At 49.2% G+C, this 18,417-nt stretch overlaps 1 protein-coding gene across 1 annotated transcript in view; it reads left to right on the top strand.

The window, feature by feature from the left end:
- The window catches only part of LOC146811894 (sulfotransferase 1 family member D1-like), a 226,479-nt gene that overhangs the window by 123,965 nt on the left and 84,097 nt on the right, over nucleotides 1–18,417 (top strand). The window lies entirely within an intron of this gene.

Raw genomic sequence — 18,417 nt, 5'->3', positions numbered from 1 at the left:
TCCAGGGAGGACATGGCTTGGCAGTTCGGGCTGGACTGTTCCCATGAGGCACAGGGTCAGACTGATTTGCATATGGCCATGTCTGAACTGGGGTGGTGGAGTGAGCTAAAGAATGATGATGGATTAAACCCAGGTCAGTTGACTGGGGGTGAGTGTTTGATTTGCTCAAACGCTCCGTCCATCATCCCCTTTGGTATCGCATTACACATTTGTTGGGCACATATTTCTCTGCTGTTTAACTTGTGCACCGCAGTTATGGGCAAGTAACTATTAAATGAACAATTGTTTCCTAAAATGGCCTAGCACAAAGTAAGAATTTTTCAGTATGCAAACAACAATCATGTTGGACTGAACCAGACACCATCAGCAGTATTAGAAAACTCTAATACCTAAGGTTTTTGCTTGGTGGGAAAGTGACCTTAGGCAACATATCTCTATGATGAAGAATGATGCAACCAAACTAGCATCTTCCCTACTTGAATTTACCATGTCCAGTTATCGCGGCCATACTGCAGTTAAAAGTCAATGCTTGCAATTGTAAACTTATAGCTTGGAATCGCTAGCTGACTTGGTGAACAAAGAACTTGACTTAGTATAGTGTAATTTGTTCCGCTCTGTGTTCCAATTACCTCAGACCACGGCGCAAAGCCAACGTTTTCTCGAATTCGGCAGACTTCGCCAAACCCCGGGCACAAATGCACAGTTTGTGTATTTTTGGTATTGCCTGCGTGCTGCAGAACCTGATGTGTTGAAAAAGTAAAACGGAAGGAAAAAAGGCTTCAGGTAAAGTGAGGCCATGTGCCATTTACTTGGAGACCACCCAAGACCAGCTTGAAGTAAGATCCTTTTGGTATGAGAGATCTTCAGGTTCACTGATAGAATATCGATGCCCAAAATATCCCCATACACCAATATTGAGTCCTAAATATCGATGTAAAAAATATCGAAATCCTATATTTATAATGGTGTGTATAAAAATATCGATGTAAAAAATATGGATGTACAAAATATTGATTTTTTTATAGATATCAAAATAGTGTTAAATAAATGAAATAACATTAATAAAAAAAATGGATTTAATATACATTTTACAAGAAATAAATGTAATTAAAAAAATGTAAACATACATATATAAAATGTAATATACATTATGGTGCCGATTCCGATCCGTGAAAAATATTCCCCGTACGAATCGTATCCGGATTTATTTACGTACGAATCGTACAAGTCCCGTACAAACTGGCAAGTACGATTCGTATGTTAAAAAATCCATATGAATCGCATTGGGAAAATTCCCCGACACGTCCTCGGGTCGGAAAAAGTGTCCGACACGTCCCAGGACAGTTTTACGTACGAATCGGGAAACTGAAGTCCGAGCGCGCAAGTACGATCCGTCCCGTCCGTCCGAATGCACAACCGTATGGAAAAAACACCGTACGGAGCGAACTCCCATAGCAACCATGGAGACGTCCAAACATGTGCCCGCATACATGCCGAACACCCCCCCAGCCCACCCCCCCAAGTACGCGCCGTACCCCCAGCCCCCCATGTACGTGCTGTACCCCCACCTCACCCCCGTAGGGATGGAGCGTACCCCCACCCTGTAGGTACAGAGCGTACCCCCACCCCGTGTAGGTACGGTGTGTACCCCCACCCCCTGTATGTAAGGTGTGTACCCCCACCCCCCGTATGTACGGTGCGTACCCCTCATATGTACGAAGCGTACCCCCACCCCCATATGTATGGTGCGTACCCCTCATATGTATGGAGCGTACCCCCACCCCCCGTAGGTATGGTGCGTACCCCCACCCCATAGGTACAGAGCATACCCCCACCCCCACCCCCTGTATGTACGGTGCGTACCCCCAGCGCACCGTACATACGGGGGGTGGAGGTACGCTCCGTACATACAAGGGGTACGCACCGTACATATGGGGGGTGGGGGTACGCTCTGTACATACGAGGGGTACGCACCATACATACGGGGTTGGGGGTACGCTCCGTACATACAAGGGGTATGCACCGTATATACGTGGGGCGGGGGTACGGTGCGGACGTGTAGGGATGGGGGTACGGTCCGTACCGGGCCCCCTTTTCGCCGTGCATCGTGGCGTACTTAGCTTTTCCGGCACTTTTTGGGTCCCGTAAAAATATTGCAGTACGAAGTGCTGTGGGTACGAATCGTACTTGCTGGTCCGTAAAACGCAGCGAATGTCGCGTACGCGGTGTCCCGGATCGTAATTGTGGGTATATTTTAGCCGGTCGGTGTTTTTTACGAATCGTACGGAAATGGTGTTTCTGTACGAATCGTACTTGTGGGTTTGTAAGGTGGTTTTCCCGGGTACGAGTCGGACGGAGAAAACGCTCCGTCCGACGATTCGTACCCGGTTTTACCAGGATCGGAATCGGCCCCTATATATATATTCTTTTTTAAAACAAACTATTAATTTTAATTTATTGTTACATTTTATAAATATATACAAATAAACATATATATATATATATATATATATATATATATATATATAATATATATATATGTACATACACCTATAACAGAAAATACAATAAAATAATAACACTACATTATAAATTAAAACATTAAAATATTTAATAGCTTTAAACTTAAATTTTGCACTCCATTGAGTGCAACAGCAGAGAAAGTGTTGGATAGTGGAGGTGTAAAAATTACTATTCCCACTCCACTGAGTGCAACATTAGAGAAAGTGTTGGATAGCAGAGGGGAAAAATTACTATTCCCACTCTAGTGAGTGCAACAGTAGGTAAAATGTTGGATAGCGAAGGGGTAAAAAATGCAATTCCCACTCCAGTGAGTGCAACAGTAGGGAAAGTATTGGATAGCGGAGGAGTAAAAATTACTATTTCCACTCCAGTGAGTGCAACAGTAGGGTAAGTGTTGGATAGCGGAGGGGTAAAATGTACTATTCCCACTCCAGTGAGTGCAACAGTAGGGAAAATGTTGGATAGCAAAGGGGTAAAAAAAAAATACTATTCCTCTACAGTGAGTGCAAAAGTAGAGAAAATGTTGGATAGCGGAGGGGTAAAATTGCTATTCCCACTCCAGTGAGTGCAACAGTAGGAAAAGTATTGGATAGCGAAGGGGTAAAAAACTATATTCCCACTCCCGTGAATGCAACAGTAGGGAAAGTGTTGGATAGCGGAGGGATAATAATTACTATTCCCACTCCTGTGAGTGCAACAGTAGAGAAAGTGTTGGATAGCGGAGGGCTAAACTTAATATTCCCACTCCAGTGAGTGCAACAGTATGAAAAATGTTGGATAGCGGAGGGGTAAAAATTACTATTTCCACCCCAGTGAGTGCAACAGTAGTGAAAGTGTTGGATAGCGGAGAGGTAAAACTTACTATTCCCACTCCAGTGAGTGCAACAGTAGGTAAAGTGTTGAATAGAGGAGGGGTAATAATGACTATTCTTACTCGTGAGTGCATTAGTAGGGAAAGTGTTGGATAGCGGAGAGGTAAAAATTACTATTCCCACTCCCGTGAGTGCAACAGTAGGGAAAGTGTTGGATAGCGGTGCGGTAAAAATGACTATTTCCACTCCAGTGAGTGCAACAGTAGATAAAATGTTGAATAGCGGAGGGGTAAAAATAACTAATTCCACTCCAGTGAGTGCAACAGTAGTGAAAGTGTTGGTGCCCAGAGGGGTAAATATTACTATTCCCACTCCAGTGACTGCAACAGTAGGGAAAGTGTTGGATAGCAGAGGGGTTAAAAATAAAATTCCAATTGGAGTCAGTTAAAAAATTAGAAACAAAATATTAACTACAACAAAAAAGATTTAAAAACAAAAAAAGAAAACATACGAAAATATTAATATTCCCACTCCAGTGAGTGCAACAGTATGGAAAATGTCGGATAGCGGAGGGGTAAAAATTACTATTTCCACCCCAGTGAGTGCAACAGTAGGGAAAGTGTTGGATAGCGGAGAGTTAAAACTAACTATTCCCACTCCAGTGAGTGCAACAGTAGGTAAAGTGTTGGATAGAAGAGGGGTAATAATGACTATTCTTACTCGTGAGTGCATTAGTAGGGAAAGTGTTGGATAGCGGAGAGGTAAAAATTACTATTCCCACTCCAGTGAGTGCAACAGTAGGGAAAGTGTTGGATAGCAGTGCGGTAAAAATTACTATTTCCACTCCAGTGAGTACAACAGTAGGTAAAATGTTGAATAGCGGAGGAGTAAAAATAACTAATCCCACTCCAGTGAGTGCAACAGTAGTGAAAGTGTTGGTGCGCAGAGGGGTAAATATTACTATTCCCACTCCAGTGAGTGCAACAGTAGGGAAAGTGTTGGATAGCAGAAGGGGTTAAAAATAAAATTCCCTGGGGGGCGCTAGAGGGCGCGCAAGCAGAATGGCCGCACCTGTGTGAGGCTCCTGCAGCCTGGATCAATAATCCTTCAATTATCCTGTTTCTGGACCGCCTGCCCGTCAGCGACCGTGGAGCGATATTCCTGCTGGTCTTCTGCAGCCTCGGTCCAAATCTGATGCCCATAGAGCCTACCGCTGCGAAGATAGACGCGGCTTGATTGGGACCGCGACCCGAGCGGAGGCTGACTGCAGTGAGTGGCTGGACGTCTGGCCTACGCAAGACCGCGGCGCGCCACGAGGAAGGTGGGCCCTGAAGCGCGCATCGTTGAGGCGAGCATCCCTGCTTCCGAGGAGCTGATCGTCGGCGGTGTGTGGGGAGCGCCGCGACGCTAGAGAACTGTGATTGCCCCCCCCCCTCCCGGGGGCTGTGAGCGCTTGCCTGAGGCCGGTCCGGAGGGGTCCTGAGCTCCCGGTGAGTGCTGCGGTCGAAGGGGGGGGGGTTCCGTCTGCGGTCCGGGGCAGCGCCTGACTCAGCCGGGGGTGTGCTGCCTGGCTTCCCCCCCCCCCCCCCCTGCCAGCCGGATCGTGAGGGAGGGGAGGCAACAGAGGATCCTTCACTTCCCCCCCCCCGTTCTGCCGTATGTTGGGCACGCGTGGAGCTCAGTGGGGGCTAAGCATGGACCTGATCCTGCGGCGCAGATGAGTATGTCCTGTGGCGCGCTGGGAGCACTGTTTGACCTGTGTGTGCCCGATCGGCAGCTGCTTGTGGGGCCCTGAGCTCTTCTTGGACTTCCATTGTCCCTTCGGAGAAACTGCGGAAGCCGCCTTGCCCTACCTCTGTTCCCTGCTGCTGCTGCTAGGTGTGAATGGCCATTGATCTGCAGGCCTAAGGCGGAGTGACCTGGCGACGTCCCGCGCGTGGGGTGCCCTCCTACCCGCCCGTTTGCCTGCTGGGCACTCACCCCCTCGAGTGGCCCCTACATACCCTGAGATGTAGCGCCGAGTAAGGCGTTCTGCGGCCGTGACCGCTTTCCTGCTCTTACTGGCCGTTGGTGGCAGCCAATCCCCAAGACGGCTGACTGGTGTGTTTTGCTCCCTACCTGCCCTCGTCATAGTGGACTCTCTGGGCCTTCCGATGTGCGACGGACGTCTGAGATTGGGATGTGATTGAGTGTGGGCCTGGTCCGACCTGTGAGATCCGTGATTTCACCCTCTCCTTACGTGGTTGTGCCCCTCTCCGGAGGACCCATAATGGGGAAGCAGGACAGCAAGCAGCCGAAGCTCTCGTTCGAGGCCTCAGGGGCCATGAAGGGATCGTGAGGTGCACTGGATTCGGGGAGCTCTACCGGCCCCCCGGCGGCTGGTGCGGACCTGAGCTCGCCGCCGCCGGACATACAGCAGATGATGCAGGAGATGAGACAAGGCTTCGCTACTATAGTCGATAAGGTGGATCGCATCTCCTCGCGCATGGATGCTTTTGCGCAGAAGTTGGACGTTCATGAAGAACGCATTACCGAGGCTGAAAGGCGGATATCAGATAATGATGGCACCACTGCTTCACATACCTCCCAACTGTCGAGAATGGATAATGTGCTGAGAGTTATCGCAGCTAAGAATGAGGAGTTGGAAGCTCGCAGCCGACGTAATAATATCCGCGTGGTGGGGGTGCCGGAGTCCACCAACACTGGACGCATGGAAGAATATGTGGAGAGGATCCTCCTTGCCTCTGTCGGTCCGGAAGCGCTCTCCAAGCAATTCATTGTTGAGAGGGCGCACCGATCGCTTGGGCCCCGACCCAAACCAGGGGCTCCGCCTAGGCCCATCATTGCGAGGCTTTTAAATTATAGAGACCGGGACGCTGCACTGAGGGCCGCACGACAGAATCAGCAACTCTCCTATGATGGCGTCAACTTCATCATTTACCCGGATTTTACACCAGTCGTCCAGGAGCAGCGGCGTAAATTCATCGATGTGAAGAAGAAGCTTCGGGCCCTCCAAATTGACTATGCGCTGCTGTATCCTGCAAAGCTTAGAGTCACTTATCAGGCGAAGCAACATTTCTTTACGAGCCCGCAACAAGTAGACGATTTTTTGAAAACCCTGAGGAGTGCTCGTGCTGGGCGGCGAGACGCGGGGGATGCGGAGCAGGAGGACGAACAGTGACCGCTCCCCGGCTGTCTCCCGGAGATCGATGTGGTGCCCGGAGGAGGGCTGTCGGGCTCTCGTCTGGAGTTCCTTTCATACATGCCTGCCTGGGAGTTGGTATTGAGGCTGCACAACATAGCCCTGGTTGAATGATGGCTGGCGGTTGGAACTGCAATCCAGGCACCACCCTCCCCTGTTCCTCTGACTGTACTGGGGAGCTCAGCGCAGAGGGTGGCTATGCGTGTCCCCTGGATGTCCCCCGAAGGGTGTACCCCTAGGGACGACCTGACTTTGGTGCTCCTGTTGAGCTGGTTAGTGGTAATTTGGGGAGGAGGGCGGGATGTACTTTCTGGCAAGTTGGGGGTGCTTCAGTGGGTGGGGGAGGGGGTAAAAGGGTATGCACCTGCTCTGATATTTCACGGTTCCATTCAATGTTATGAGGTCTCTTTATTTTTATGCTATTTGCTAGGTAATTTCACCTCACTAGTTAGGACTGCAATGGCAAATGTTATAAGATTCCCGATGGGGCTGTGGGATGGGAGGGGTGGGAGCATTGTTTTTTACGTTTATGTTGTTATGTTGCTGTGTGCAGCTGATGTCCTAGGGTTGCTATTAACAGAACGGACACAGTATTATTATAATGGACTGTATAATGGTCTGTTTGTGCGGCATGAGGTACACCAGATTGCTGGCAGCGGGGTGGGGAGGGTGCAGTTGATATGCGTCCCTTTGGTGGGTCCCATGGCTGGGGGCCCTGTGCGCCATGCTCCTTCTTCTCAACATCCGCGGTATGGAAGACACTGACCTGAACATATTGACTTGGAACGTTAGAGGCCTGGGGGATCCAAGGAAACGCAGACAGATCCTCTCTTACTTAGACCGCCATGCTGTACACATAGGTGCCGATCACGATCCGGTAAAAAATATCCCTGTGCGACTCGTATCCGGTCTTTTTACCGTACGAATCGTACAAGTGCCGTACGAACTGGCAATCACGATTCGCATGGTAAAAAGTCCATACGAACCGCATTGGGAATCATTCCCCACACGTCCTCGGGTCGGAAAATGTGTCCGACACGTCCCCGTACGAATTACCGTACAAACGTGAAAGGTGAAGTCCGACCGAGGAATCACGATCCATCCCGTGCGTCCGAGGTTACAACCGGATGGAAAAATCACCGTCCGCACCGAACTCCCATAGCAACCATGGAGACGTGCCCGCATACGCGCCAACCCCCCCCCAGCCCCCGTAGGTACGCGCTGACCCCCCCCCAGCCCCCGTAGGTATGCGCCGACCCCCCCCAGCCCCCGTAGGTACGCGCCGACCCCCCCCAGCCCCCGTAGGTACGCGCCGACCCCCCCCCAGCCCCCGTAGGTACGCGCCGACCCCCCCAGCCCCCGTAGGTACGCGCCGACCCCCCCCCAGCCCCCGTAGGTACGCGCCGAACCCCCCTGTATGTACACCCGTGTACGTGTCGAACCCCCCCATGTACGTTCGAGTCGTACCCCCACCCGTGTATGTACGGTGCGTACCCCCGTGTACGTTCGAGTCGAACCCCCCTGTGTACGTTCGAGTCGTACCCCCACCCGTGTATGTATGGTGCGTACCCCCGTGTACGTTCGAGTCGAACCCCCCCGTGTACGTTCGAGTCGTACCCCCACCCGTGTATGTACGGTGCGTACCCCCCGTGTACGTTCGAGTCGAACCCCCCCGTGTACGTTCGAGTCGTACCCCCACCCGTGTATGTACGGTGCGTACCCCCAGCGCTACGCGCTGGGGGTACGCACCGTACATACACGGGTGGGGGTACGACTCGAACGTACACAGGGGGGTTCGACTCGAACGTACACGGGGGGTTCGACTCGAACGTACACGGGGGGGGTTCGACACGTACACGGGTGTACATACAGGGGGGTTCGGCGCGTACCTACGGGGGCTGGGGGGGGGGTCGGCGCGTACCTACGGGGGCTGGGGGGGGTCGGCGCGTACCTACGGGGGCTGGGGGGGTACGGTGCGTACCTACGGGGGCTGGGGGGGGTACGGTGCGTACCGGGCCACCTACTCTGGTCGATTCGCGCCGTACTTCGCTTTTGCGGCACTTTTTGGGTGCCGTGAAAATATTGCTGTCCGGACTGCTGTCGGTTCGAATCGTAATTCCTGGGTCGTGAAACGCTGCCTGAAAGCGTCCCGACGTCACGTCGCAGCATTCCCGGATCACATTCGTATGTATTTTTTCGTCGGTCGGTGTTTTTTTACGATTCGTACGGAAATGGTGTTTCCGTGCAAATCGTAATTCCATGTTTGTAATGTTTTACGACCGGGTACGAGTCGGACGGGGAAAACGCTCCGACCGACGGTTCGTACCCGGTTTTTACCGGATCGTAATCGGCACCATAGCGTTTTTACAGGAGACGCACTTCAGCGCTCAGACTACTCCGACCTTTGCCTGTAGATGGGCTAAGTACACTGCGTTCTCCTCCTACTCTTCATACTCTAGAGGGGTCGCAATATTGGTGAAAAAGGGGACCCCCTTCGTCATGGCTGGCTGTAAGTGTGACACCCAGGGCAGGTACTGTCTGATGTGGGGCAGGCTTGGACACTTGGCTGTTACCTTGGCTTGCTGTTATGGCCCCAACATAGATGACCCGCACTTCTTCACAGATCTTGGAGCATCCATAATAGGTGCAGGCCCACAACACCTCATGTGGGGGGGAGACTTTAATACCACTCTCGTCCCGCAGATGGACAGGTCTCACCCGGCTCCCCATCACTTCACCAAATCCCGCAGTGTGCTTCTGGAGATAATCGAGGAGCACCATTTGATTGACACGTGGAGGCACCTCCACGCCACTGTACGAGAGGGGACGCACGTTACGGCGCAGGCGAAATCATGGGCACGGCTTGACTATGTATTCTTGGCCCCTCGTTTTCTCGCAGCGCTCACTCGGGCGAGCCACCTTCCCCGTACCTTCTCGGACCACTCGCCGGTTAGGGTTTCCCTGCGGGCACCAGACCTTGGCCCTCCGCGGTCGGCCTGGCGTCTGCAGCCAATGATGCTGTTGGACGAAGTGTTTCAGGAAGAGTTGCGTGACGAGTGTCTGGACTTTTTCCGGTGCAACAAAGACTCGGTGAAGGATGTCGCGACTATTTGGGATGCGTTCAAAGTGACGCTGCGGGGCATGTGCATTGCTAAGGGGTCGGGCGTACTGAAAAATATATTGGCGCGACTGCGCCTCTTGGAAGCTGACTTGAGGACCCTCGAGACGTCGCTGTCTGACAAGCCCGACGATGCCACGCTCGCGAGCATTCGCGAAAAAATTACGGAGTACACTGACGAAGCCGCTAGGGAGACGAAATTTAGAGGCAAACACTGGATCGCTCGCCGCTATGGTGAGGGCAAGAGGCCGGGGAAGGCCCTGGCTGCGACAGTGCGACTGATGCGGCCTTCTAACACCACAGTGGAGCTTTTGGGTGAGGATGGCGCACTGTACAGGGACACCGCGCAGATCCTTAATACGTTCGTTGCGCATTATCACAAGCTTTATACGTCAGCTAGGGCCGGCGCACTACACTTGCAGGACTATCTTGAGGATGTCTCGCTGGGCTGGCTTAGCGCTGCGCAAAGAGAGTTTCTGAGCACCCCTTTCGAGCTGGACGAGGTGCGGGAATCTATTATGCACATGCGGTCTGGAAAGGCCGCTGGGTTGGATGGTATACCCATCGAATTTTATAAGACCTACATCGACTTCATGGCGCCTGTCTTGAGGGAGGTGTATGAGGATGCTCTGGAGGTGGGTCGGCTGCCCCCTTCGATGCGCATGGCCCTCATCACGTCCCTACTTAAACCCGGTAAGGCGGCTGACAACTGTGATTCTTACCGTCCTCTCTCTTTGCTTAATTGCGACGCGAAAATTCTTGCTAAGCTCATAGCAACTCGCATTAATCTTCTACTCCCTAACTTGGTCTTACCCGATCAGGCTGGGTTTGTACCTGGGCGGGCGACGTCTCACAATCTGCGCACGTTTTTCTCTATCCTTAATTCGGTGCACGACGACCTACCCATGGCTGCGGTCTTCCTTGATGCTACAAAGGCCTTTGATTCCCTGGAATGGGATTATGTGTTCCAGGTGCTTGAGCGTATGGGGTTCCCCGGCATATTTATCTCATGGATCAAGCTACTTTATATAGACCCTAAAGCCACAGTATGGGTGAATGGCCGGCTGTCTGCTCCGTTTCCTATATCCAGGGGCACCAGACAAGGTTGCCCCTTATCGCCACTGCTGTTTGCTCTCGCCATGGAGCCCCTGGCTGCAAAGCTGCGACAACACCATGGGGATAAAGCATTACGATGTTTTCAGAGGCAGATTTTAGTATCTATGTACGCGGATGATATCACTCTCTATATACGGGATCCGGCTGCAAATCTCAATCCTATCCTTAGAGAATTCATTCGTTTTGGTAGGATTTCTGGGGTCCAGATCAACTGGAGCAAGTCACGGTTGCTCCCCTTAACGTCCTCCACTGTGCGGTTCGGGCTGGATTACCCCCTCGCCTGGTGTGAAGGTGACTTTAAATACCTGGGCATACACGTTGAAAAAAATGGAGAGGAGCTCATGCGGGCTAATTATGGCACGGCAATTACTCGTATTGCGGATCACGTGGCGCGTTGGATTACCCTTCCTCTCTCCATGGCGGGCAGGTCATCATTGATTAAAATGGTGATTCTACCACAGTTGCTATACCTTTTCCTGAATATTCCCTTTCACCCTGGCGCCTTCTTTTTTCGTCAATTGCGTACAGAGCTTATTAGACTTGTTTGGGGCGGTAAAGCGCCCCGGTTGCGATGGGAGATTCTAATCAGGCCGTATAGTCAGGGCGGATTTGGCATTCCGGACTTTGAACTGTACTATTATGCAGCTCAAGCTCACTATGCTTTTTTTTGGATACGGCAGCCTAGATACATGCCCCAACTTGCCGCCGAACACTGGCTGGCACACCCGGTCCCTATAGAGGGAGCCCTGTACATCCCGGAGACAGTTAAAGACAGGACGCCCTCGGCGGTGCTCGTCACGGTGTCCGCATGGATTGACCGATATGTTGGGACTGGACATGCTGTATGCGCCGCTCTTGCCCTTGGCTTATCACCCTAGCATGCCTTTGCTGCAAGAAATAGGTTTTCAGAAGCTATTACGATCCATCCACGTCTCGACGTGGGGTGATTTGTACCATAATGGCACATTCCGCTCCATGGACCACTTGTATGCAGGTACACGGCCCTCTCCCCTTGACGTCTTTCTGTACCTCCGGCTTCGACAGGGGATGCGGGCACTTACGCCTGCCTTCCCACAAGAGCCCCCACCCATGGAACCGTTGCAACGCATCCTTCGAGACGAAGTCCCGGCCAAGCTCGTTTCTAAAATATACCGATCAGTGCACTCCTCAGTGGCTTCACCGTCGTTGGCTGCTCGTGCCCAATGGGATCAGGAGCTGCCAGCCCCGCTAACGGATAAACAATGGGAATTCTGCTTGCTGCAGACGGAACGCATTTCCGCCAGCAGTAGATTTCGGATAATACATTATAAGTATGTCCACAGATTGTATTATACCCCTGCGCGATTGTACCGCTTTCAGCTTAGGGATAACGACCGATGCGATAGATGCCGCGCTCTGGGGGCTGGTTTTCTGCACTTAGCGTGGGAATGTGAGATGGTACGCCGCTTCTGGAGTCAAGTATGCGAGGCACTCTCTAAAATGATCAATTCTGCGGTTGAGCCTTCCCCTCTCCTTGCTCTGCTGGGATATGTGGAGCCCATACGTGCAGTGCACCGCAAATTTATCGCGCTGGCCTTTCTGCTTGCTAAAAGGCAGGTTGCTTGTCGATGGGGCAGGGGGAGGGCCCCGAAGTTCAAGGACTGGATGCGTGACCTCGCCTATTGTCAGGAACAGATTAACACATATTCTGAGCTTTTGCCGCCAACCTCCCGTCCCACGGATGTCTGGGCTCCATTATGGTGCTACCTTACAGCTACAGTCTCTGCGGAGGGTGCTGGGGCGCCAGGGTGACATATGTTGTGGATCCCCCCCCCCCCCGCATGTCCCATAGGAGAGACTGGCCTCTGACTTGTGGTTGGTTGGTGGGCCCCCCCCCCCAAATGTATAGGAAAAACACCGGTGCGGGCAGGCAGACGGGTGGCGGGCGTAGGTTGCCCTCTAACTGTAATGTCAACACAGATGTCTTGATGGCTGTACACCTGCGTGTTGCTCTGCATTGATTTGTTTTTTGATGTCTACACTGACAATATCTGCCTGCCCCTGTTTTTGTTTGCTCCTCCACCCCTTGCAGCACTATGTACGATATTGTTGTGTCCTCATTGTCGCACCTCTTGATTTGTGATGGCTGTATGCACAAACTTCGAAAATAAAGTTTAAAAAAAAAAAAAAAAAAAATCCCATTGGAATATTAACTACAACAAAAAAGATTTAAAAACAAAAAAGAAAACATATATGAAAATATTAAAAATTTACAAAAAATATAAGCATATTATAATATTAAAAAGATCTAACAAATTACCTGGGAAGATTTTTTCTTCAATTTAAAAATAATTTACAAACAATTATTTAAAAAAAAAAATATTTATAATCAAAAACGTTAATTATTACGTAAATGTAATCTTTTTTATTTCCTACCCTATAACACCACACAATTTACTACACACATCTAAATTAAAAAAAATGTACCTCCATAATTAACATAATCTATTATCAATTATAGAAATAATATTAATTAAAAAACAAATAAAAATTAATTAACTTACCAAACCTTACCCCTATAAAACCAAAACCCACACAGAAAATAAAAATAAAAATAAACAATTATCATAAATATTTATGAATTGATGAATTAATATTAATGATCAACTAATTATTGAATAATAAAAAACAAATTACTTTCCACCCTCTACCCCAATAAACACCACAACCCACACCTAAAAATCATTACACAATTCCCATAACAAATTTTACATTAATCGGTTAATATCAATTAAAAACAACTTCTTAATTCATTTAAAAGAATTTACTTCCCACCCTTTACCACTATAAACCCCAAAACTCACATCTTAAATTAATTACACAAATGCCATATTTAAATTTAAATTAGTTAATTAGCCTTAATTAACAAATAATTATTAAATAATTATAAATAAATTACTTCCCACCCTATTCCCCTATAAACACCATCACCCGCTCCTAAAAACAAATAACATAATTACCAAATAATTAATACTAATTAACAAGCAATTAATAAATAATTATTAATAAATTAATTCCCACAATTAACACTATAAAATATAAATTAAAAGTTAAGAAATAAAAAATATTAATAAATGTATTATAATTAAATCACTTCCCACCCTTTTCCCCTATACACCCACAACCCACTCCTAAAAAAATAACATAATTACTAATTAATTAATTAAAAATAATTAACAACCAATTAATAATTAATTAATAATACATGTATTTTCTCAAATAACCCTATACAATATAAATTAAATAAATATTAATAAATACAAATATTAATAAATGTATTATAATTAAAATAAAATGTATAACGACTACAAATGTAACACAGCAAAAAACGAAAGCAATACTTATACAAAAAAATTGTTCACATACTTTTAAAATACATACTAAAATACATAACACTGATTAAAACATCGATATTTTAAACAACTATGGTGCCGATTCCGTTCCGTTAAAAATATTCCCCGTACGAATCGTATCCGGATTTTTTTACGTATGAATGTACAAGTCCCGTACAAACTGGCAAGTACGATTCGTATGTTAAAAAATCCTTACGAATCGCATTGGGAAAATTCCCCGACACGTCCTTGGATCGGAAAAAGTGTCCGACATGTCCCCGGACAGTTTTACGTACGAATCGGGAAACTGAAGTCCGAGCGCGCAAGTACGATCCGTCCCGTCCGTCCGAATGCACAACCGTATGGAAAAAACACCATACGGAGCGAATTCCCATAGCAACCATGGAGACGTCCAAACATGTGCCCGCATACGCGCCGAACACCGCCCCAGCCCACCCCCCTAGTACGCGCCGTACCCCCAGCCCCCCCATGTACGTGCCATACCCCCATCCCACCCCACCCCATAGGTACGGAGCGTACCCCCACCCCGTGTAGGTATGGAGCGTACCCCCACCCCCCGTATGTACGGTGCGTACCCCCAGCACATAGCACTGGGGGTATGCACCGTACCTACGGGGGGTGGGGGTACGCACCGTACCTTTGGGGGGTGGGGGTACGCACCTTACCTATGGGGGTGGGGGTATGCACCGTACCTACGGGGGGTGGGGGTACGCACCGTACCTACAGGGGGTGGGGGTACGCACCGTACATACGGGGGTGGGGGTACGCACCATACCTACGGGGGGTGGGGGTATGCACCGTACCTACGGGGGGTGGGGGTACGCACCATACATACGGGGGTGGGGGTACAGTGCGGCTGTGTAGGGATGGGGGTACGGTGCGTACCAGGCCCCCTTTTCGCCGTGCATCGTGGGGTACTTAGCTTTTCCTGCACTTTTTGGGTCCTGTAAAAATATTGCTGTGCGAAGTGCTGTGGGTACGAATCGTACTTGCTGGTCAGTAAAACGCTGCCTGACTCCGTGCGAATGTCGCGTACGCGGTGTCCCGGATCGGAATTGTGGGTATATTTTAGCCGGTCGGTGTTTTTTACGATTCGTACGGAAATGGTGTTTCTGTACGAATCGTACTTGCGGGTTTGTAAGGTGGTTTTCCCGGGTACGAGTCGGACGGAGAAAACGCTCCGTCCGACAATTCGTACCCGGTTTTTCCAGGATCGGAATCGGCCCCTATATTGTTGCAAATTATATTAATGACCGATATTTTAAAAAACTATATTTCTTACCTCCAAGTCGATATTCTTGACCAAAATATTCTTGCTGTCGATATTTCTGCATCACGATCTTTCCAACTCGATATTTATTTATGTCGACATTTCAAACTTGATATTCTGTCTGTGCACCAGATCTTAATTGAGTACGGTGAAGGGGATTCTGAAAGACAACCTAACTTACTTGAATGTCTGTTCGGTTCAAGAAGACATAGATCATATGGAATAATACAATGAATAGAGTTCCATTTTACGAGATAGGTGATAAAATAAATTATTTATACTCACCCTTGATTTCCAAAATATATCAGAAACTTTCCAAGATTTAATTTCTTCAGACCACCTTGGCCGACATCAAGTCTTGGGACACGGTAGTTAATGGGAAATAATACCCCCACGCTTTGTGGCTGTATAAATTAACCACTAGCCCAAATTTATTGTACTTGCCTTTCCGGTTGTAGGAAAAATAAGTAAGGACATTTTGGCTAGGTAAAAAACTTGAATTTGCAAAGAAATGATTGTGTTTTTTTGGTGGGGTAGAAGACTTACAGTTAACAAACGCATTTTTTAAGGTTTTGGTGATGGTAGCCAATGAATTGATCACAAATACTTAACTATTTTTAGGTGCATGTGAATTTTGGGCTCCAAATGACTGTTTCTGTTTTCTCTTCTTTTGAACAGGAAGGACATTTACCATTCCCTCACTTTTTTGGTATATCATATATATGTTTTACTGTTTTTAGCGATCTTGTAATATATTTATAATAATTATTCAATATTGTTGACATATAGTTTATGTATGCGACTCTTGTTCTTTGGTGTATCCTTACCGCACCAGCATTTCCAGGGCTTTGGGTCCGCGTTCGCTGCTTGTCTCCCTCCTGCCGCGGCCATTCCAACGCAGCCGCTGTTTGGAGGGGGACTACATCCCCTAGCGGCGGAAGAGGAAGCCGCTTCCTGCAGTCTCGCGCCTGGAGGCGCATAAATACCAGCTGGGCAACCGGCAGAGCGGGCGACTCTTCTTCTTTGGTGTCTCCTTATATCACCAGCATTTCCAGGGCTTTGGGTCCGCGTTCGCTGCTTGTCTCCCTCCTGCCGCCGCCATTCCAACGCGGCCGCTGTTTGGAGGGGGACTACATCCCCCAGCATCCCTAGCGGCGGAAGAGGAAGCCGCTTCCTGCAGTCTCGCGCCTGGAGGCGCATAAATACCAGCTGGGCAACCGGCAGAGCGGGCGACTCTTGTTCTTTGGTGTCTCCTTACCTCACCAGCATTTCCAGGGCTTTGGGTCCGCGTTCGCTGCTTGTCTCCCTCCTGCCGCCGCCATTCCAACGCGGCCGCTGTTTGGAGGGGGACTACATCCCCCAGCATCCCTAGCGGCGGAAGAGGAAGCCGCTTCCTGCAGTCTCACGCCTGGAGGCGCATAAATAACAGCTGGGCTACCGCCTCGCGGGACCACGCGCGGGCAGCGCGCGGGCGAAGCCCGGGCCAAGGGCAGGCCCGTTTAAGCCCGTTAAAGACCGGGTAAGACTGGACTGGGCCACCCCTCTTATATTTTCTTAAAGATCTACTGCCCTCCCACTTGCTATATTCCTTTCAACTGCTGAACTGTAATCTGCTAACTGTTTGGATTTGCTTTCTGGCTGTCCACATTGTTGTATCCTTGACATGATGACTAGGGGTAGTAGGAGCAAAACTGCACATGGGGCAGTGCACGCATCTGGCCCAATCGACCAATATATTACTAGGGCAAACGAAGCGATTAATCAAGGTATTTCACTCTTGGAGCGTAGGGTTTCCCAGGATTTGGCTTTAGCAAGGCGATCTTCTATAGGCCCTTTGGCACTAGCCAAGACACCCACAATCCCAAGGGATATTAGGCCCCTAATTGAAGTTCAAGCTGAAACTCATGGTGTGCCAAATATGGTTGATCTTTCGGCATCTCTGGCTTTCTCGGACATGCAATCAAGTGAGGCACTTGAGAGGACGCCTGAACTTTCTACGAGCCCAAGGCAGGAGGTCCCCATTATCGATAACTCAAGGGGGAAGAGGGAGTGTGCCATCCCGAAACGGAAGAAGCCTAGGGAAGGGTAAAAATGTAAACGCAAACCCAATAAAAAACCCACCACTAGTCGGACGCAAAGCAAAAGTGCATTTATACAGAGTGGCTCAGCCAACACAGCTACGGATATATCGACCCCCTCCTCGAATCCAATCGATCCCAGTGAGCTTGTTAGTTTGGGTGAGGGATGCAAAGTCTGTGAGGCTAATAACCTACTTCTATGTAGATTAGGAGAACTTTAAAGTTTATATGCAACCCATAGAACTATCTCTTTCTAATATTGAAAAACAGATAGCCTCTATGAATGCATCTCCTAAGGCACAGATGGGTGCTGGGTTGGCTAAACCTGGGAAGCCGAAAGCAACTATTACAACTTTAAGGACGGAGCGGATAGTGTCGAAAGCACCCTCCAATGAACCGAATACAAAATCTAAGCCACTGCCAGCTGCATTGAAGAAGGTTGTAGAGCCATCTAAATCCCCAGTCCCTGCTGAAATCACGAAAAATATACCACCTAAACCATCAGGGCCAGCGTATAATAACGACAAAAATAGGGGTGAGAGTGGGCACCACATACATTTACCAGTAGAAGCAGACCCATATGTTGTGATTATGACCGGTGTTCCCGAGTTAAGGCCAAACACAGAGGAACCAACGTGGTCCTTAAAAAATAAGGTACAGCATTGTCTGACTACCAATAGACCGCTCCCACCTTTTTGCGGTAGTAGGATCCTTATGGTGCGTAGGGTGCCCTGGTTAGGAAGCGAGAAGAAAACGACTCGGGGGGGACTGTGTCATAGTTAATTTTGACGACCCGCGTACGTCTGATTATATTTGCCGTCATGGTTTGTGGGCCAAGTATGATGGAATAGAGATGAGAAGGCTCTCCTTCTTCTATCCCCCTACAAATTGTTGCGCTGTTACCCC

Source organism: Triturus cristatus, chromosome 7 (assembly GCF_964204655.1).
Source record: "Triturus cristatus chromosome 7, aTriCri1.1, whole genome shotgun sequence".
In the NCBI taxonomy this organism is placed as follows: domain Eukaryota; kingdom Metazoa; phylum Chordata; class Amphibia; order Caudata; family Salamandridae; genus Triturus; species Triturus cristatus.
The sequence above is the reverse complement of the archived record's forward strand: the minus strand, read 5'-3'. Positions and strand labels throughout refer to the sequence as shown.